Genomic DNA, 22,405 nt, shown 5'->3' with positions numbered 1-22,405 from the left:
AGTGGACAATCCTGGTCACAAGTACCTGATAGAAATCCAAATAACAGGAACATTCCATGCAAACAGTGACTTCCCCCATATCTGATTCAATAGCACACTATGGACTTCTCATCCAGGAACTCGCAGCATGGGAAATGTCAATTTTATAACGGCATCAGGGCACCCACTTTGGTATTCCAAAAAGGCATACCTGCTTATGCTAAGTCAATGGCAGGGTTAGAAGAGCATAACTAAATTTGTCAATCGACAGTATAAGATGCACGCATTGATGGGTGACATTCTGTAAGAGGGCTCCCACGCCCATCCATGCTCCTCCCACATAAACACCCCCCAAAATGCTTTGGGTAGGCACACCTTATATGGACTTGCCTATTTTATAGAATAATAGCATAATTAGGCAAGTATACATCTACGCACATAGTCATGAGCACTTAACCAGCCATAGAGATGGCTCAGGGGTGATATGATAGAGGTCTATAAAATACTGAGTGGAATGTAAAGAGTAGGATGAATCGTTTATTCATTCTTTCTAAAATTATTAGGACTAGGGGTTATGCGATGATGCCACTAAGTAGAAGATTTAATACAAACCGGAGAGCCTGGGATAGGCATGTGGTTACTGCGGATGGGCCAAAGGTCCTTTATCTGTCATCATGTTTCTATGTAATTAAACTCTGGAATTTGTTGCCAGAGAATGTGGTGAAATCAGTTAGCGGGGTTTAAAAAAGGCTTGGATAATTTCCTAAAAGAGAAGTCCGTAGGCCATTATTGAGATGGTTTGGGGAAATCCACTACTTATTCCTAGGATAAGAAGCATTAAATCTGTTTTACTATTTGGGATCTAGCTAGGTACTTGGGACCTGAGTTGGACTCTGTTGGAAAGGGCTTGATGAACCTTTGGTCTGTCCCAGTATGGCAATTCTTATGTTCTTAGACACACAAGCTACCCTATTAGTATATATTGTCTTTGAAGTCTTACAATGTTTTTCAAATATAGATCAGTGATGTTTATGGGTCAAAAAATGTGGCGTTTCTCTGATTTATGTAGACAGGAGAGACATAAAAGTCTCTCTTGGATCTACACGCAAGGGTTATTCAGAGTGGTGGTGAATTTATTTATTTATTTTTTAGATGTCCTTCTAAATGTCTAGTAAAATTACGTGATCCTAAACAGCATAAAATATTTCTTAATAACTGGATTGCTTCCAGTTTAGGACAATCACTTACACACAACTGAAAGAAAACCTTAAGCTCTGCGCAATGTTTGAAAAATGTGTTCTTAAGCTATTTTTCTGAAGTTCTGTTGTTGAACTGGATATATTTCCTTTAATTTCTCTCAAGGATGCTGTTATCCCCCCTGATATAAGGGACTAAAGAGGAGATACTATTTATTTTGTATATCTGAAGTGTTCTGCTTTTGATTTACTACTTTATCTCATTTTTTGTCAAGTTGGGATTCTGGCTATTGCTATATAGCAGTGGTCTCAAACTCAAAGCCTTTACAGGGCCACATTTTGGATTTGTCGGAACTTGGAGGGCCTCAGAAAAAAATAGTTAATGTCTTATTAAAGAAATGACAATTTTGCATGAGGTAAAACTCTTTATAGTTTATAAATCTTTCCTTTTGGCTAAGTCTTAATAATAATATTGTCATTTATAGCTAAAGAGATGTATGATCAAGAAACGGTTTTATTTTACTTTTGTGATTATGATAAAACATACCGAGGGCCTCAAAATAGGACCTGGCGGGCCGCATTTGGCCCCTGGGCCGCGAGATTGAGACCACTGCTATATAGCAACAAGCACAGGTAAAAGGCATCCTCATAAATAACTGTACTTACAAGCTGTCTTATATGTGGATGGCATCCTATTTCTTATAGACTTTAATGATACTCTTCCCATAGTTATCTCAAATAGAAGACTTTGGGGAAATTCAGGCCACAAAATTAATTGGACCAAGTCTGAAATCTTGCTTTGAAAATCCACTACACTCAGCGGATGGTTATTATAAATCTTAATATACAAGCGCTGCTGGACCTAGAATCCAAAATCTTAGTTAATGTGGCTTGATTATTGTCTCAAGTGAAAGCCCATTGTGCTACACAGACTCTTTTATCCCTATCAAGGTGGAACGATATACACTTTTCCCTCTGTATTCGCTGTGATAGGGGATTAACAGAACCGCAAAAACTGAAAAACCGCAAATAACCTTTTTTATATGTTATTTGCTGTTTTCTATTAAAAACCATCGTGAATATAGTGAAACCACGAATAACATGGTGGGATACCTGAAGGAGAGGCAAAACACGGTGAACAACGTGCTGGGAATCAGCGATTTTCTCTGTAAATGCTTGGAATCAGCGATTTCTCTATGCAAGTTGATGTAATTTTGGGGGAGGAGCCAGCAAGCTAAAAACCGTGAATAATCAAAACTGCGAATTATATAATATTATAATTATATTATAAGTCTCTCTAGACTTGCATTTATGAATAGACTTACTATCTTATTTATGAATAAGGTATTTCTATGAGCTATGAATATAAACAATAAGGCCTTTGGTCTCTTCAGCATCTAGGTAAAAGATTTAAATCTATACTTGTCCTTTTTGCAATAGTGTAAGCTTTGGACTATGGTAACCTGTTGTTCCAGATCTGCCAGCTTAACATATACTCTCATATACTCATAGCTGGAGTTCAGGGAGAAGTTGTAAAACCCCTAAATGTGTGGTTGCAAGAAGCCCCAATCAGAGATAGAAGCCCTCTGACCTATTCCTGAAGTCAGCTGGGAGGGGAAGGGGCATAGCTTGTGTGAGCAGCTGCAGCAGAGAAACTATTCCAGGTGAAGGCAGTCATAGAAACCTAGAAAATGACGGCAGAAAAGGGCCACGGCCCATCAAGTCTGCCCACTCTAATGACCCACCCCCCTAAATTCTTCCCCCAACAGATCCCACATGCCTATCCCATTTTCTCTTAAAATCTGGCACGCTGCTGGCCTCAATTACCTGCAGTGGAAGATTAATCCAATGATCAACCACCCTTTCGGTGAAGAAATACTTCCTGGTGTCGCCATGAAATTTCCCGCCCCGGATTTTCAGCGAATGCCCTCTTGTGGCTGTGGGACATGGCTTGCAGGCAGACACCAGAAACTAACCTGGACCTCAAGAGTCTGTCTGCTGCTGCATTATTGTATTTCTGGAAAATATGTTTTGTCTTCTTGGATGTTAACTAAACGTTAAAGATGACATAAGGAAGGGACTCCAGCCCCAGGGTTTAATTTTTGTATTGAAAGGAGCAGAACTGTTTAGTTTTTAACTTCTGACCCATGGAAGGTGTGGGAGAATTCCCTAGTAAAAGGAAATTAGTGGAGCCTTCCTCTCTGCTCTAGAAAAGCCCTGCCAGAGCAGAGTTGTGCAAGCCATTTAAAAGGAATCTGGAAAAGGAAACCAGTTTGAATTGGTTTTGAATGTAAGTGTCAATCATGAACTGGTGTCAGTCCATGCTAAGGAGCTCTTTCTTACAAGCTGAAAAGCTGCAAACAGAGGTGAGGTAATGCTGCCGTCCGTCTCATTTATGGTCTCAAAAAATCGGATCATGTAAGCCCGTATTACAAAAAAAACTACACTGGCTGCCGGTGGAAGCAAGGGCCATTTTCAAGTTTGCCTGCCTCTGCTTCAAAACCATAACAGGTTCATCCCCAATCTACTTGTCGCACCATTTTGAATTTCCAGGCACCACTTACACACGTACTGCCTACCTGTTTGCTTTTCCATCCTTGAAGGGCTGTAGCTACAAGAGATTCCTTGATAGATCATCATCATTCCAAGCAGGCAAATGGAATAAATGTTTAACCAACTTCATTTCAAATGCACCCTCCTACCAAACCTTCAGGAAATCAATTAAAATCTATCTCTTTGATAAATTTCTCCAACTCCTTTCCTGTCTTGTTGTATCTTTGAAATGCTTCCGGATAAATCTTGACTACTCTTGGCATGCTAATGTAAACTGAAAGTCTTTTTTTGTAACATCGCTGTCTGTATATAGTCTCTTCCTCTGTAAACTGCTCTAAACTGCTTGTGGTAATGCGGTATACAAGAATAAAGTTGTTATTATTATTATTACCTGGTAAAAGAATGTTGTGACTAAACTTTGGAAAACTGTTTTGCGTGCTCTGCCCTATTTCTTGCAAAATTGTGATGGAGAAAATCCCTGTAACCCTTTGATTTTCTTGTGACTCTTTTTGCTTAGCCAGCTGCAAGGGCTGGAATAAAAGAGTTGGTATGGATCTGAACTGTTTTATGTTTTGAATTCTGCTCAGCCTAGTTCTCCTTAAATGGAGTTTGCTGTTGATGGTGCGAGAGACTTGTAAAAGGGAAGGGGATGCCTCTTTCCCTCCATGCTGCACCTTGAGTCTTGAGACTCTCAGCTTATGAACACCTTAGGCTGTGGCTTAGGCGTCTCACTCTTAAGTTGTGGCTGCAATGGCAGAGAGATAAGCTTAATGTGACCATTATATCCAATCGTGATCTACTTCTAAAAATACTTAGCATTTTTAAGCATTGGTGTTACCTTTCTATCAGAATGTATTCTTTTTCTAAATGATAGATCATTCCAGATACAGGCTAGATTTATTATGACTGTTGCTTTGGTTTGAGTCATTGGTTTTTCTGCTATCTTTTTGTTTCTTCCTTCATTATTACAAATTGCTCATGTTATACTGATGAGGGCACTGCAGATGTTTATTAACTCTGCTGCAAGATTGATTACTGGTGTCCCAAGAATGACTCACATAACCCCAGTGCTGAAACAATTGCATTGGTGCCTTTACCCATGCAGCAAAGAGTTCATTTTAAGATTCTTATACATCAGATTTTGGATCATGTTTCTCCGGTTCTTTTGAAATTTATCAGCCTAGAAGGTGTCTGAGATCAGAAAATAGTACAAAACCGAGTTTAGAGGGTAAGATGTCAATCTCTCATGTTAGGATTGGTGCAGCGATGCTGTCTATGGCAGGTGCGACGCTTTGGAATGTGTTGCCTGGAATTTTGTGATACTGTGCTGGGTAGTGCTGCCGATTTCCGATTCAAATCGATTCACTGATTCACTTCGGGTGAATTGATTCGTATTTTTTAAAAATCAGCCTCGCCAATTCAGGGCCCAACCCTCCTCCTTGTGCCTTCATGTCTTCTAAAGCAGGAGCGGCAGTGCTTCCTCTTGCTGGCCATCCACTGCCACTTCTGCTTTAGGGGGCGAGAGGGGAGGGTCAGTCGGGAAGTGCTGCAGTGTTCTCCGGCTTCCCCCTGGCCTCCCGCTCTTACCTTCAGATACCGGTAATTACGGCAGCCTGCAGAGAGGATCGCCGGTGCTGTCATCGGCCTCAGCAGCACGTTCCCTCTGCCTCGATCCCACCCCTGACATAAGAGGAGGGGCGGGACGGGACCACAGCAAGAGGAAATGTGCTGCGGAGGCCGGTGGCAGCCTGCAAGGATTGCTACAGCACCGACGAGCCTCTCTGAAGGCTGCCACCGGCCTCCGCAGCATATTTCTTGTTGCCACGGTCCTCTCTGAAGGCTGCCGTAATTATCGATATCTGAAGGTAAGAGCGGGAGGCCAGGGGGGAAACTGGTGGGAGCAAGTCTGGATGAGCTGGAAATGGAGCAGGAGGGGAGTGGAACGGGGAGGAGTTGGAAGGCAGGTTCACTCTTAACTGCTGATAACTAGTGCTGCCCGATTCAGGGCCTTCGGGGGGGGGGGGTCCTAGTATAGAAGTACACGGAGGGAGGGAGGGGACTGGAGGGGAAGAAATAATGGGTCTAAAAACAGAGGAGAGGGAGAGAGATGGTGGACAATGGAATGGAGGGAGGGAAGGAACAGAAAGGGAGAAAAGTTGGACACAAGGGATGGTGTGGAGGGGAGTTGGGGGATAGAAATACTGGATAGGAGGGTAGTTGGGAAGAGAAAGGTAGAGCTGGTGGACCCTGGGGTGGTGGGGAAGGAGAGAGATATGCTGGATGAAAGGGTAGTTGAGAAAAGGAGAGATGGTAGATCTGGGAATGGTGGGGTCCATCACTGCAGCTGCGGGGATATAGATGAAAAAAAATGAAAGATGCCAGACCTCCGGGGAAGGGAAGGGAAACGTAAGGGGAGGACAGAGATGGAAGATCGATGGTTAGCACAGAGAAAGAAGAAAACGACAAATGGGCAGGAGACCCTGGCAAGCGAGTTATCAGAAGACAATCAGAGCCTGGGACCAACATGATCTGAATAGTGACCAGATAACAAAAGGTAGAAAAAAAATAATTTTATTTTTGTTTTGTGATTACAATATGTAAGATTTGAAATGTGTATCCTGTCAAAGCTGGTGTTAGACCGCCCTACATTAATTTCAAGACTACTTCCACAACAGACACTTCCTTCTATGTCCACTGGAACAACAGTACTTCAGACCATTTTGGACTTACCTGCAGAGTCCTACAAAGTGTCCTCCTAGTCTCTATCTTATTCAACATCTTCATGGCCCCATTCTTAACTCTTGTACAATCTCTCAAATTGTCCACATTTTTTTATGTAAACAACATTCAAATCATAGCTACCTTAGGAGATTCTTCCCCCATCCACCATCTCTGACCTGAATCATAAACTCTCTTTACTCTCTTCCTGGTTTTCCTCTAAAAAACCTCAAACTGAAGCCAGACAAACATAGTGCACTATTATTTTCTAGATTCATATCCACTATAGCAGAACCCCCAAATTCCTTTTGTACCTACACTGAAAATCCTTGACATAACCTTAGACTCTTCCTTTTCTTTCAAGACTCATATTTCCCAGACCATCAAACGCTGCTTTCATAAACTTATGTTATGTGCAATCTTATATCCCACTGAAACTTCACAAATTGGAGTTCTAGGCAAGTTACAAGCAGCATATCGCTACATAGAATTATACATAGAATCATACATGCTACATAGTTATGCTACACTAGTCTAAGCCCGTTACATTAACGGGTGCTAGAATAGATGTATGTGTCTGTCTTTCTTTCTCTCTCCTTAGCCGCTTTCTGTCTGTCTTCCTTCCTGTCTCTCTCTTTCCTCGGCTGTCCACCATCACCCCTTGCCTACTCCCCCTGTCCAGCAGTAGTCCTCCTTCCTTCCTTTTATGTCTCCCCTGAACAGCAGCACCCCTTCACTGCTCCACCTGTCCAGCAGCACCTCTTCCCTGCTCCCCCTGTCCAGCAGCACTCCTTACCTGCTCCCCCTGTCCCTCTTCCCTACTTCCCCTGTCCAGCAGCACTTCTTACTTGCTCCCCCTGTCCCTCTTCCCTGCTTCCCCTGACTAGCATGCGGCTTCCTTGTCGTTTGTGTCTGCCCTCCTCTTCTTTCTAAAAATCAAGTAAAACCGCTCTGTTTGACAAATTCATTTCCTAAACAGAAGCCTCTCCACTCTCAAGGATATATTCCCTATCTTTCACGATGCAATTTAATATCCTTTCTATTTCTTATGTAACCCTCATTCTTGCCTCCTGTAATTCGCTGATTGTCCAGCCTTCTTCGAATGTAAACTACCTAGAAGTCTCTCGACTATGGCAGTATAGAAGAATAAAGTTATTATTATTATTAAAGCAGCCTACTGAGGATTGCGGCCAGCTGTAGTGAACCTCGTAGGCCGCTCTGCACCTTGGTAGCAAGTTCCCTCTGGCGCGATCGCGTATGTCAGAGGGAACGTACTACCGAGGTGCAGAGCGGCCTGCGAGGTTCGATACAGCCGGCCGTGATCCTCAGTAGGCTGCTTTGAAGAGGAGCAGCGCCATCGGCAGCGGTTGGTGAAGGCGGGAGGGGAGAGTTGCCGGCGTGTTCCAAAATAGAATTCGTCATGGAGGGACACAGCACGGCGGCAGCGATCAGAAAACCCTATGTGTGCATGCGTGCTTAGGGTTTTATTATAGAGGATTAAATTATACTTGCAATGTATGACAAGACATCTAAAACAAGTAACCACTAACATTGTTGCTCTGTAAACATTTATTATAAAGTCTGAGTCTCCTTAGCTCCTAATAGGGAATTCTTGCAAAGCCATGTTTTCAGATTTTTGCCAAACAGTGCATATACAGTGGTTGCACGAATTTCAAAGGGGAGTGATTTCCATACATTTGCAATCTGGTAGTTAAATGATGTGCAATGAAGTGTCTTGTATTTTATGTCTTTCAAAGTTGGGAATGACAGGATCAAGCGGTCAGTCACGATGATTAGCAGATCTACCCAATAGTTCAGTAAATCTGGAAAGGTTATTAGGGTCATCACCATATAGGGTTTTGAATGTTAAGCAGCATAGTTTGAATTTTATTCGCTTTTCTATCAGTAGCCAGTGTAACTCTATAAGCAGCAGTGTGTCATGGTCAAATCTTGATTTGTAATATATGAGTTTTGCTGCTGTGTATGAACTGGAGTTTTTTTGTTTTGTGGAAATTCCTAAAGTAGTGCATTGCAGAAGTCCAGTACAGACAGTACAGTCAACTGTACTAGTATCCTATAGTGTTGTTGGAAGAAGTAAATCTGACTCTCCTTAACTTCTGTAGAGTAAGAAAGGATTTCCCAGATTAAATTATTATCAAAGATCATTCAATTTCTGTGGAAGAAGTCTCAAACTATAGGCAAATCTCACGTTTCTTGGAAAACTAACAGAAAAAGTTGTACATAACCAGATTTCATTGATAAGACACACATCCTGCATCCAAACCAAACCGGCTTTAGGGCACATCATTTGACAGAACATTCAACATCAATTCTGTACCAACTAGATAATCACAAATCTGTTATTCTAATATCTTTAGTTCTCTCCGCTGCCTTCGACACCATAGAGACCATACCTTACTTCTCAATAGGCTAGCTTCAATCGGAAACAGTGATCAGGTACTTAGTTGGTTTCAATCTTATTGCTCAGAACGTTCCGCTAAGATCAGTTTAAACAATTCCGTCTCGGATTCCATCTCTGCTAACTATGGTATCCCTCAAGGCTCTATCCTCTCTCCTCTCCTCTTTAACTTATAAGAACATAAGAACAGCCTTACTGGGTCAGACCAATGGTCCATCAAGCCCAGTAGCCCGTTCTCACGGTGGCCAATCCAGGTCACTAGTACCTGGCCAAAACCCAAGGTGTAGCAATATTCCATGCTAACAATACAGGGCAATTAGTGGCTTCCCCCATGTCTTTCTCAATAACAGACTATGGACTTTTCCTCCAGGAACTTGTCCAAACCTTTCTTAAAACCAGCCACACCATCCGCTCCCACCTCACTCTCTGGCAACGCATTCCAGAGCTTAAAATTTCTTCCTATTGGTTTTAAGAGTATTTCCCTGTAACTTCATCAAGTGTCCCCTAGTCTTTGTAATTTTTGATTGAGTGAAAAATCGATCCACTTGTACCTGTTCTACTCCACTCAGGATTTTGTAGACTTCAATCATATCTCCCCTCAGCCGTCTCTTTTCCAAGCTGAAAAGCCCTAACCGTTTTAGTCTTTCCTCATACGAGAGGAGTTCCATCCCCTTTACCATCTTGGTCGCTCTTCTTTGAACCTTTTCTAGCGCCACTATATCTTTCTTGAGATAAGGAGACCAGAATTGAACACAATACTCCAAATGAGATTGTACCATGGTGCGATACAAGGGCATCTTGACATTCTTAGTCTTGTTAACCATCCCTTTTTAAATACTTCCTAGCATCCTGTTTGCTTTTTTGGCCGCCGCCACACATTGGGCAGAAGGTTTCATCATATTGTCTACAATGATACCCAGATCCTTTTCTTGGACACTAACCTCCAAGGTGGACCCTAGCATCCGGTAACTGTGATTCAGTTTATTCTTTCCAATGTGCATCACTTTGCATTTATCCACATTAAATTTCATCTGCCATTTGGACGCCCAGTCTTCCAATTTCCTAAAGTCCGTCTGCGATTTTTCACAATCCACATGCGTTTAACAGCTTTGAACAGTTTAGTGTCATCTGCAAATTTAATCACCTCACTCGTTGTTCCAATTTCTAGATCATTTATAAACAAGTTAAATAACACCGGTCGCAAGTACAGACCCCTGCGACACTCCACTGTTTATTTTCTTCCATTGAGAAAAATGACCATTTAACCCTACCCTCTGTTTTCTATCCGATAACCAATTCCTAATCCACAACTAAACTTTGCCACCTATCCAATGACACTTTAATTTTCTCAGGAGCCTTTCGTGAGGAACTTTATCAAAACCTTTCTGAAAATCTAGATACACCATATCAACCGGCTCATCTTTATCCAACTTTATTCACACCTTCAAAGAAGTCAAGCAAATTTGTGAGGCAAGATCTCTCTCGGCTGAACCCATGCTGACTAGGCCTTTCATTAAATCATGTTTGTCTACGTGTTCTACAATTTTATTTTTTATAATCGTTTCCACCATTTTGCCCGGTGGAACATTGGCCACCCTCCAATCTTTCTTGCCCCCTTGATCACCCTGGGTCAATCCAACGGATTTACCACTATTGCATATGCTGATGATGTACAACTTTTACACCCACTTAATACAGAGAACCCAATCGAACTTCAGGAAATAAACAAAAAACTAGAAAAAATTAGTCAGGGGCTGAGGAACAACAGGCTATCTCTGAATATCATTAAATCTCAAAACATCCTGTTCCCTGGAAGAAGGCCTTTCATTAAAATCATAGTAGAAAACAAACCTAAATACTGCTAATAACCAGCAATACACATCAGTGTTATTAGCCCAACAAATTTGAAGGGCTATGGCCTCAGAATCGGAGCCTACGCACAGCAGTGCCAATCACAAACTGAGGATAATCTGCGTAGTGAAATCGCTCCTGCTCCAATCATTGGCCAACACACATAAATTTTTTTAGAAAATTTTCAAAAGCATTTAAATGAAGCTGTAAATACAACCCCTACAGGGTTACATTGTGTAAGTGCAAGCCAGGATATGAAAAACATAGACCAGAAAAGCAACTTAGCTTTGTAGCTGACTTGTCTTTACAGGGAAATACAGTCACTAGTGTTTGTTTGCCGACGCGGCCAGCGTTTCGCGGGAATTTTATAATAAAGACCATCCGCTGCGTCAGGGCCACCAGGACATTCAAAAATCAAGGCTCAATTACTGCACTCGGTCACAGAATTTCATTAAAATCATTTAATTTCATTAAAATCTTTCATTAAAATCACCCATAAAAATAAATATGCCCTTGCAAGAAGTCACCAGCATTAAAATTATTGGAGTCATTCTTGATTATAAATTATCATACCAGGATCACATCAGCCAAGTAGTAAAAACTGATTTTTTAAAGACGTATGATCAGATCTTTGGCAAAGGTACTTGACTCTTCGGAACTCAATATTCTCATTTACTCTCTTATCATATCAAAACTGGCCTGCTGCAACTCACTATTCAAAGGTATTACTCAGAAACAAATAAGGCAATTACAACTAATACAAAACACTGCAATAAAAATCAACAAATTCCAAGAAATACGATCTTGTTACACCACTTTTAAGAAGCGCACATTGGTTGCAAATCTCTCATCGCATTTCTTACAAAATTGCTCTTCTAACATTTAAGATTCGCCTAAATCATTCTCCTATCTTTTTAGACAGATTGATAATTCCCTATTCCAACTCCAGAGCACTACGTTCGAATGCTCAGAATCTCAGTACCTTCATTAAAAACCATCAGCACTAGTAATAACAAAAATTTTTCTATCACCGCACTCCAGCTTTGGAATTCGCTCCCAACTCACCTCAGAGAGGAACCCATAACTAGGAAAATTTAAGAGTTCCCTGAAAACTTTTCTCTTTAAGGATGTGTTTTGAAACCTAAATTTACTTTCCTCAGCATATCTAAATAACTGATCAGTTAATCATTCTTTTTTCATCTATTTTCTTGAAATTTTTATCTAGTCAAGTCCCCTTCCTTTCATTTTCTTCTTTAATGTGAACCTTTCTTTTTGTAGTTCTTCCCCTCTATTCCTTTTGTTCCTGTAAGTCGGTGTCCATTGTGTGTCATGTATGTATTTTTGTATCTATTGAGTGTCAAGTATGTATTTTTGTATCTATTGAGTGTCAACTATGTATTTTTGTATATTTCTCTGTATACTTGTACACCATTATTTTCTTATGTACAGCGCTTAGAAAGTTTTTATCAAATTTTAAATAAACTGTGCAAGAGTTTTAAGTGATGTTAAATAAAATTGGTGGAAGCTATGATCAAGGACGGCATTTGCGAGCACATCGAGAGGAATGGCCTACTGAGAACAAGCCAGCACGGATTCTGCAAGGGAAGATCATGCCTAACGAACCTTCTGTACTTCTTTGAGGGAATAAGCAGTCGGGTGGACAATGGGGAGCCCATAGACATCATTTACCTCGATTTTCAAAAGGCTTTCGACAAGGTGCCACATGAAAGGCTGCTTAGGAAGCTGTGGAACCACGGGGTGGGAGGGGATGTGCACCGATGGATAGAGCACTGGTTGTCGGGTAGACTGCAGAGGGTCGGAGTAAAGGGCCAATATTCTGACTGGCGGGGAGTCACGAGCGGTGTGCCACAGGGATCAGTACTGGGGCCGTTACTCTTTAATATATTCATCAATGACCTGGAAAGGGAGGTAAAGTGTGAGGTTATAAAATTCGCAGACGATACCAAACTGTGCGGCAGAGTTAGGACCAGGGAGGAGTGTGAGGACCTGCAAAGGGACCTGGACAAGCTGGAAGACTGGGCAAACAAATGGCAAATGCGCTTCAACGTGGACAAATGCAAGGTCATGCATATAGGGAAAAAGAACCCATTGTTCAGCTACAAATTGGGGGGGGGGGGGGGTATTGTTGGGAGACAGCAGACTCGAGAGAGACTTGGGTGTGCTGGTGGATGCATCACTGAAGCCATCTGCACAGTGCGCGGCAGCCTCGAAAAAAGCCAACAGGATGCTGGGCATCATAAAGAAGGGCATAACAACCAGAACACAGGAAGTCATCATGCCACTGTATCGAGCGATGGTGCGCCCACATCTGGAATACTGCGTTCAGTATTGGTCGCCGCACCTCAAGAAGGACATGGCGGTACTTGAAAGAGTCCAAAGGAGAGCAACGAGAATGGTAAGAGGGCTGGAACACTGCCCATACGCCGAGAGGCTGGGGCTCTTCTCTCTGGAGAAAAGGAGGCTCAGGGGAGATATGATAGAAACCTTCAAGATCATGAGGGGCATAGAGAGGGTGGATAGGGACAGATTCTTCAGACTGAAGGGGACAGCTAATACGAGGGGGCATTCTGAGAAACTGAAGGGAGATAGGTTCAAAACAAACGCAAGGAAGTTTTTTTTCACCCAGAGGGTCGTGGACACTTGGAATGCATTACCGGAGGAAGTGATCAGGCAGAGTACGGTCCAGGGATTCAAACAGGGATTGGACGGATTCCTGAGGGATAAAGGGATCATGGGATACTGAAGGAGGAGCTGGGATGTAACACAAGTATAGAAAGTTAACCAGGTAATGAGTAAAAACCAACCAGGTCGTGCATGTGAAAGACCGGAGGGCTAGGGCTTCGATAGGAAGGCAGGACTTAAATGGGAAGCCAAGGTGGCAAGGGAGCCCCTTCTGATGATTCTGACAGGTCGTGACCTGTTTGGGCCGCCGCGGGAGCGGACTGCTGGGCAGGATGGACCTGTGGTCTGACCCGGCGGAGGCACTGCTTATGTTCTTATGTTCTTATATTGTATCACACTTATTGAAAGTTTTAAAATGAATAAAGATAAAAAAAGAGAATATTGACCATTAAAAAAAATTTTTTTAAATAAACTGTAAACATGGTTTTCAAAACTCAGCGAACTGTCTAAAGTGACTCCCTTAACTTTTGAGGATTTCTGAATGTTGAAGCTAGAGCCATTTGTCAGATCAATGGTAGATGGAATTAGGTGTGTGTCGCCTAAAACAGAGGTTCTCAACACGTGGTATACATACCCCAGGGGGTATGCGCACCATTATCAGGGAGTATTCAGCACCGGCACTGTATATCTCCCAACTTCCTTCTGCCGTCGCATAGCTCCTGTCTTCCTTGTATTCTCTCCCCAGCCTCCTCCCCACCCCCGGACCAGCAGCTCACTGTGTGCTTTTAACTTCTCCACATAGCTGCAGCTAGCGTTGGTTTAGCCGGCGATTCCATCAGACAGCCTCGGCCGCCTCCGACAAAAGAGGAAGCTGAATCATCGAAGCTGGGCTGGCCTAGCAATGGCCCCAAGGCTGCCTGGTGGAACTGCAGCTAAACTAACGCTAGCGGCAGATGTGTGGGGAAGTTAAAAGCACACAGTGAGGTGCCACTAGGGAGAGGAGAGGTACTGCTGAGCCAGCGATTCCATCAGGCAGCCTCAGGCCTTGCTAGGCCGGCCCACCTCCAATGATGCAGCTTTCTCTTTTGTCGGAGGTGGGCCTTTTGTGTTTTCTTTTATTACAATTATTGTAAGAGGCACAGCTGCATGCTTGTATTAATTTTTGTAGTCACCTTAAAATTTTGATATACCAAAGAAAAGGTAAATAAAAAATTATTACCGGTACTGTAAAAGACCCCCAAGTTTCACATTTGGTGGGGAGAAGCATTGTATGGCCAAAAGCAGCATTGGTCAGGGGGAACCAATCTATAGTCCAGAAGGAATCCAAATCCTAAAAGAACACTAGTCCCTGATGCAGAAGACTTGGGTGGGTTTTTAGACGTGTTTAAGGTTTGATTATGAGCCCTATAGTGTTACAATAAAGATGAACTGGTATATAAGGAATGTGTGAATGTGGAGCTTGGAGGATGTGTGTATATTGGCATTCAATAACAGAAAAGAAAGAGGACCACGGTAGAGGTATGAAGTGCAGCGGGACTGAAACCAAGGATGGGCAACTCTAGATTTCCACACTCTTCTCCCCTTCAAGATCCTACAAACCTGCCGCCTCCTCCTTCTAGAATCTTTCATTCCCTTCCTTTATCCATCCCCCTCCTCCCTGCATCCATATGTGAGATTTCCAGGTTTTTGGGGGTGTTTTTTTTTTTTGGGGGGGGGGTTAATCTTTATTGATTTTCCTATCTTCAATAGTGCCAACCAATTTCTCCCCCCACCCGCGACCCCCTCATGTGCATCCTCCAGCCCCTCGATCCGCTCTGCCTGACCAGCGATCCCAGCCTGGGTCAGAGCCCCAAGCGCCACCGCCCGCATCGGCACTCACAGCAGCTGCCACTGCAGCCCTCTCCCGCCTCCGATCCCCGCTCCTTTTCCACATCCAATGATCACAGTTTTTTGAAGTTTGTGGGTGCTCCTGGAACACAACCCCTGCAAACTTTGGGCGTATATTGTAATGCTCTTGTATCACTCTATGGTACGGCCGCACCTCGAATACTGTGTGCAATTCTTGTTGCCATATCTCAGAAAAGATATAGTGTAATTAGAAAAGGTATAGAAAAGGGTGACGAAAATGATAAACGGGATGGGACGACTTCCCTACGAGGAAAGGCTAAAGTGGCTAGGGATCTTCAGCTTGGAAAAGACACAGCTCAGGGAGTGATATGATAGAGGTCTATAAAATACTGAGTAGAGTGGAAAAGGTAAATGTGAATTGCTTGTTTTCTCTTTCCAGAGATTAGGGGGCATACGATGAAGCTACTACATAGTAGATGTAAAACAAAGCAGAGAATGTGGTGACTTTGGTTAGCTTAGCAGGGTTTAAAAAAAGGTTTGGATAATTTCCTAAAAGCGAAGTTCATAGGCCATTATTGAGATAGCTTGGGGAAATCCACTGTTTATTCCTAAAATAGGCAGCATAAAATCTGTTTTACTACATGGAATATGGGTTGGCCACTGTTGGAAACAGGATACTGGGCTTGATGGATCTTAAGTCTGTCCCAGTATAGCAATTCTTATGTTCTTATTACATATGCTATAATGTTGTTGTTTTGGTTAACTAAAACTATTTAAATTGTTATCAAAGGTAATAATTATTTTTATTCTTTCAATAAAATACAGCAGAAAAGTTGTCCAAATGTGAGGGGCTTTCAATAATTTATCTACCTCAGTAGAAAAGAGAAGAGTTTTCAATAATTTTGTTTTATTTTTCAACATAGTACCCTCAAAGATACCATCAGGCTCGGAGGGTGGCAGAAAGCCTGGCAGAGCAGGGTTTTTGCACAAGGGCGATGTTATTTCATTCGGAAAGGACCTGAGCAACTGGTCCTCAGAAGTCGTTTCTTTTTTGATCGGCCAGCCCAGTTGGTGTTCCTGAAATTGTTTAGTGAATCGCTGCCATTTCCCCTCATTTGCATGCGCAGAACGGGTGCAAATCAGAGCGGGAGGAAGGTTAGTGAAATCGGGTCAGGGTTGCAAAGTGGTTGGGACACGATCGGGAAGGTTAGTGAATCTAAGCTTTAAACTTGTAACTATGACCTATCTGTATTACTGATCTACCTGTACTAGCAACTCTATTGAATGTCTGTGTCAAACTAAAGTGTCCATTGTAACTTCCTGGGTAACTGACCTAACCTTCTATTGTAATCTGATCTTTAACTGAATAGGTAAAGGTGGAATAGAAAACCTGATCAATTTAATTTAATGCAGTGTTTATATACTGCTAAATCACCACACTGGCTTCAAAACGGTTTACAAAACAATATAAAATTTGACTTATACAATGACTAAAAGTCTAATCAGGTACTTTAAGCAATTTGCCTCTCTGTCCCAATGGGCTCACAATTTAACAAGCAAATATTTTCATGCATAGCAGGAATAGATAAAGCACAAGAAAAGAGAAAAACTCCAAAGAGGCAGAGTTACTGAGCAGATAGATAGTTATCAAACAAGTTCATTCCAGGATCTGGTAGCAGCAAATGTGAAGAGGGTGCTGAATACTCATTTATATTTCACTCCCTTGGATGATGGGACAATCGGTTGAAGGGTGTTGTTAATCCTTAGTGAGGTGAAGTTCAGGTGGATTATCTGTTCTGGTAAGTTGGCATTTAGAGCATGGTGCACAATGCAGGAAAGCTTAAACAAGATACGAGCAGATACGGGAAGCCAATGAAACAAGCAGCAGTATGCAGAGATGTGGTCATATTGTTTTAAGCCAAAGATCAACCTGGTTGCAGTGTTTTGAATCATTTGAAGCTTATTCATTTGAGAAGAGGTTATACCTGCATAGAGAGAGTTGCAGTAGTCTAGCTGTGTTGGGACCAGAATTGTAAAGTGATTATTGTAGAACAGTGTCCCGCAAATTTTGTTTCGCTGTGGCACACTAAACGTAGTGGCTGTGGTTCGAGGCACACGGAAGTGTGCGGACATCGCCATGATGACATCACATGCATGCGTGACATCATCCCAGTCATCTATACATGCACGAAGGCCCTCGAGATGGGCCCTGAGCCGCCAGTGAAGGATGCCTGCAGGGAAGAGGACCGGAGAGAAGGAGAGGCGCTGGCGCCGGCTGATTGCCCACAGGACGTGCCTCTTGCCACATTCAGCCGGTGCCTCCCCTCCTCCCCAGTGTGTCGCAGCACACCTGAAATCTCAGGAAGCACAGTTTGTGATACACTGTAGTAAAAGTAAGGTTTGATAAGTCTCAGTGCTTTAAACTGTAAAAAGTTTTTTTTCCAGAGGTTGGAAATTTGGGATCTATAGGATAGCGTAGAGTCTAGCATAATTCCAAGCACCTTAGAAGTCTTTTCAACTTTTGGTGATGCACCAGAGGGTAAGGACAGTGACACTGTGGAAACAGAATAATTTGGTTTCGATGGTGGTTAATTTTAGTTTATTGGCGAATGCCCAATAATTGATTTTTTTCAATGTTTTTGGAAACTATTTTGGAGAGATCTTTAGCATCAGAATAGAGTGGGATCAGGAGGAAGATATCATCTGTGTAGGATAGCAGACATTCACCATCAGTGAAGTTGAGGTTGCCAGGGAGCTCATAAATATGTTGAAGAGCACAGGTGAAAGCGATGACCCTTGAGGTACTCCACATAGTGCTTTCCAATTTTGGGAGAAGGTACCATCTTTCCATACACAATATTCTCTGTTCATGAGGAACTCTTTATACTAGTTGATAACTATTCCAGTCAGCAGGAGACCTGAAGTGATAATGCCGCTGTACAGATCCATGGTGAGACCTCATTTGGAGTATTGTGTTCAATTCTGGAGACCACACTACCGGAAAGATGTGCTGCAAATTGAGTCGGTTCAGCGAATGGCCACCAAGATGGTCTCGGGGCTCAGGGATCTCACATATGAAGAAAGGTTAAATAAATTACAGCTGTATTCACTTGAGGAACGAAGAGAGAGGGGAGACATGATTGAGACGTTTAAGTATGTTACGGGCCGTATCGAGGTGGAAGATGATATCTTCTGTCCTATAGGACCCTCGACCACCAGAGGGCATCCGCTGAAAATCAGGGGAGGGAAGTTTCATGGTGATTCCAGGAAATACTTCTTCACAGAAAGGGTGGTCGATCATTGGAACAGTCTACCTCTGCAGGTGATTGAAGCCAATAGCATGTCAGATTTTAAGAGAAAATGGGATATTCACGTGGGATCTCTAGGGGAATAAAGTCAGGGGGGTAGGTCATTGGAGTGGGCAGACTTGATGGGCTATGGCCCTTTTCTGCCGTCATATTCTATGTTTCTACCTAGTTGTTATCCAGGGGGTAACTGAAACTCAGCATACTACGTGACATGTCTCCTCAAGTCTGCTTATTTGCTATCATGACCTCCTGACCAATGTGAACTTTGTTACCAAGAGCATACTGCGGGTGCTATTTCATGTCTGTCTTGGACCTTGCAAAACCCATCTGCTGGACTGCTGTCCTCAACCTTGTTTACCCTGAGACAACTTACTTCAGCATCTTGGTGTGTGTACTGTGATAAGGAATAAAATTCAATTGGTGGTTAACCTCCCAGCTGGAAGATAAGAGGAACATGTGTTGTTTTCTGCAGGGACAGCAGTGTGTTAGACAGGGCAAAGGTAGTGTGAAAAAGGTATATAAGAAACACTGGGACGGTTCCAAAATGAATCCAGTTGCAGCCCTGGGAACCATGTGCTGTACCGACCTATTGATCGCTTGGGTTCCCGATCAGCATCAGGACGGAGCCTGGCAGACATGATGAAGTGTTCTATTTTGTGTATATAGATATCCTTTGCTTCTATCTTGAATATTATCTGATGCTTATCTGCATTATTTGGTGATCCTCTGATGTTTATGCAATAAAGGATCATATTACTCTGATGCTTTTCTTGGATGTTACTTTTACACACCCTTGTTAGATAGATATGTGGCAATACACTAGTTCATTGAGTTTATTTAGTAGGAGCTTGTGATCAACTGAGTCAAATGCAGCTGATATGTCAAACTGCAGGAGGATTGATTGTTGTCCTTTACTAAGCATCGGTTTGATTTTAGTGGTTAGTGTAATAAGCAGTAGCAACTCAGTGCTGAAACCATACTGAGTATTTTTCTAGGTAGGCTGTGAGGTTTTTTTACAGACTAGTGTTTCCAGTGTTTAGTGAGTATAAGTATTCCAGCTATGGGTCTGACTTTTAGGGATAGGCATGAGAGCAATGCGTCCCATTTGATCGGGCAAATGGCCCTCTTGTAGGTTATTTAACAATGTACTGTAGTTAGCCAGTGAATGAGAACATTTGGGTTGTGGGTGTAAAGGTATGATAGGCACATGTCCAGTGCACTGCTTTTGGTGGACAGTTTGTTTAGTAGGGGGTGCAACTCATCTTAGGTGAATAGTTTGAAGATGCTCCAAATTTGGTCAACTGTGTAGGGTTCAGTGGCAATGATGTTAGATTGGATGTTTGGGTTTATGGAGGATGAAGTCTTACTAATTTCTGCTTGCACATTCTTAATTTTGTTTTGGAAGCAGCTTGCTAATTCTTAGGCATTAATGATCGTAAGCCTGTTGTACGCATTATTTGGAACAGTTTCTTGATATCAAAGGAATGGTTATCTATTATTGAGGCAAAATAGGTTGTTTTTTTTGTTAACATAATACAGTAAACTCTCAGTTATCTGGCACCCAGGGGGACTGATAAATGCTGGAAAAAAATAGTAGTTTCTGGTTGCTTGAGAGTTATTGTAAAGATAGCTCACGGCCATCCACGGTAGGGCCTTTCTTCTGATGCGATACTTCCAACACAGCAGAGGAAAGGCTCTACCGGGGCTGGCTATATGCAACCTGTTTTTAGTGCTGTCTTTGCTGACTGACTGCCATTGCTGCTTCGGTAAGTTAGGGGGGGTTCAGGAGGCCAGACCGCTGCGGAGGGAGGAAGGGCATAAGGGGGGGAGGCGGACCAGAAGTGTGGGTGGGGGAGGGTCGTGCAGGAGAGGGGAGATGGATGGATGCTGGACCCACAAGGGGGAGAGAGAAAGTGACCCAGAAAGAAGGGAAGAACAGATGCTAGACCTACAAGTGGGGGTGGGGGGATGATAGAATGAGGTGGAAAGAGAGACAAAACAATCTGTTTTCAGCGCTGACCAGCTGCTAATGCTATTTCAGGAAAGGGAGGGAGGATTTGCAATTCAGGACTGCTGCCACTGCTTCAGGGCTGGAGGGGAGTCTTGGCTCAGGACTGCTGCTGCTGCTTCAGGGCTGGAGGGACTGGGGTTCCCGGCTCAGAACCACTGCCGCTTCAAGACTGGAGGGAGGGAGGGGGGTTCACAACTCAGGACTGCTGCTGCTTCGGGAACAAATTTTTTTTTTTTAACGATCGGGTGAGAGTGCCGATTGCTTGAGTACCAGTTAATCAGGATTCTACTGTAGCAGTATAGGGAGATGAGAGAAAACAGACCTGGCAAGCTCTTCCAGGTGGTATACATGCACAAAAACATTCAAGTCCTTATCTCTCTTTGCTAAAAGTACAAAGAAGATTAATGAAAAGAGATGCAGTTTGGGAGATGCAGTTGGTCTGTGCCATGAGGAATATAAATTCAAGGGACAGCAACAGAACCTGAAACAAAAGTGAGCAGCAAAACATACCTCTGACAAGGTTCTGATTCGTAATGTACCCTCCACAAATTTTTGAGATCTACTGAAGAAATTATAGAATATTTTAATGTAGTTCCTGTAACTATGGGTACAAGATAGGCATGAATGCAGGCAAAAACGCATAATGCAAAGAAATGCAAGGAAAAATTATGTTCTTACCTGTTAATTTTCTTTCCTCTAGACGCAGCAAATGAATCCAGAGACTAGTGGGATGTAGCAAAGCAATCCTCAATCAGGGTGGGAAGTGAACGCCGCCTCTGCAATAACCGAAGCACCAAAAGCAGCCTCTGCACACACCGCCACATCCAACCGGTAATGCTTAGAAAAAGTATTCTTAGAAGACCAAGTAGCCGCACGACAAATCTCCTCCAAAGAAAAACCTCTGGACTCCGCCCAAGAAGTAGCCAGCACTCGAGTGGAATGAGCATGAAGCTTGGCTGGCAACCGCCTACCTGACGTTAAGCAAGCGGAAGCAATGGTCTCCCTGACCCATCGAGCAATGGAAGCTTTGGACGCTGCCATACCCTTGTTGCGGCCCGCAAATAATACAAAGAGGCAATCCGAATGGCAAAAGTCATTAGTAACGAGGAGATAATGAAGAAGCATCCTACGTACATCCAGGAACCTCAGTGAAGAGAATTTCTCCCCCCAGTCCTCCTTCCGGGAGGCTGGAAGGAAGAGAGATTGATTAACGTGAAAGGTCGACACCACTTTAGGAAGAAACGAGGGAACGGTCCTAACAGACAAACCGGAATCTGAAATGCGCAAAAAAGGATCTCTACAAGACAGTGCCTGTAACTCAGACACCAGTCTGGCCGAAGCCATTGTGACAAGAAAAACCGTTTTCGTCACATCCTTCAAAGTCACTGTCGACAAAGGCTTTCGTAACCCCCCAAGGACTACTTTAAGACTCCACTCAGGACAGATCTTTTTTATGATCAAATATATTTTATTGAGCACAGCCAGAATACCAAACAGAGAAGCAAAATAAAGTACAAACAAGCTCAACATTTTAGAGTAAAGAACCCAGTCCCCACACATCCCCTCCCCCCTCAAGCAACCCCATCCCACCCCCAAACAACCCCCCAACCCCCCCGGGGGGGTCCTCCTTCCAAGTACATTAGTGAAGAGAAAATACAAAAGGAAACAGGCATACCATGTGCAACTGAATGGGACAGAAAGCAGAGATTCAACAATTAAGCAAATGGCTGCGTGCCAAAGGAGTCATGGTAGTCCAAAATGGTTCCCAAGTGCGCTGAAAGAAGAGGCCTGGGAGAGAGGAAAAATTTGTCACATCTCACCTCTCCCACGTCACAAGAGTAATCATCCAACAGCGCCAAAGGGAGTAGTCCGGAGTGTC

The 22,405-nt window shown here is 43.0% G+C and overlaps 1 protein-coding gene across 3 annotated transcripts in view; it reads right to left on the bottom strand.

Moving 5' to 3' along the window:
• Window positions 1–22,405, bottom strand: part of SON (SON DNA and RNA binding protein) — a 168,944-nt gene that overhangs the window by 124,291 nt on the left and 22,248 nt on the right. The window lies entirely within an intron of this gene.

The sequence above is a fragment of the Geotrypetes seraphini genome, chromosome 6, assembly GCF_902459505.1.
Source record: "Geotrypetes seraphini chromosome 6, aGeoSer1.1, whole genome shotgun sequence".
NCBI lineage: Eukaryota > Metazoa > Chordata > Amphibia > Gymnophiona > Dermophiidae > Geotrypetes > Geotrypetes seraphini.
This window is presented reverse-complemented; position numbering and strand designations above follow the sequence as displayed.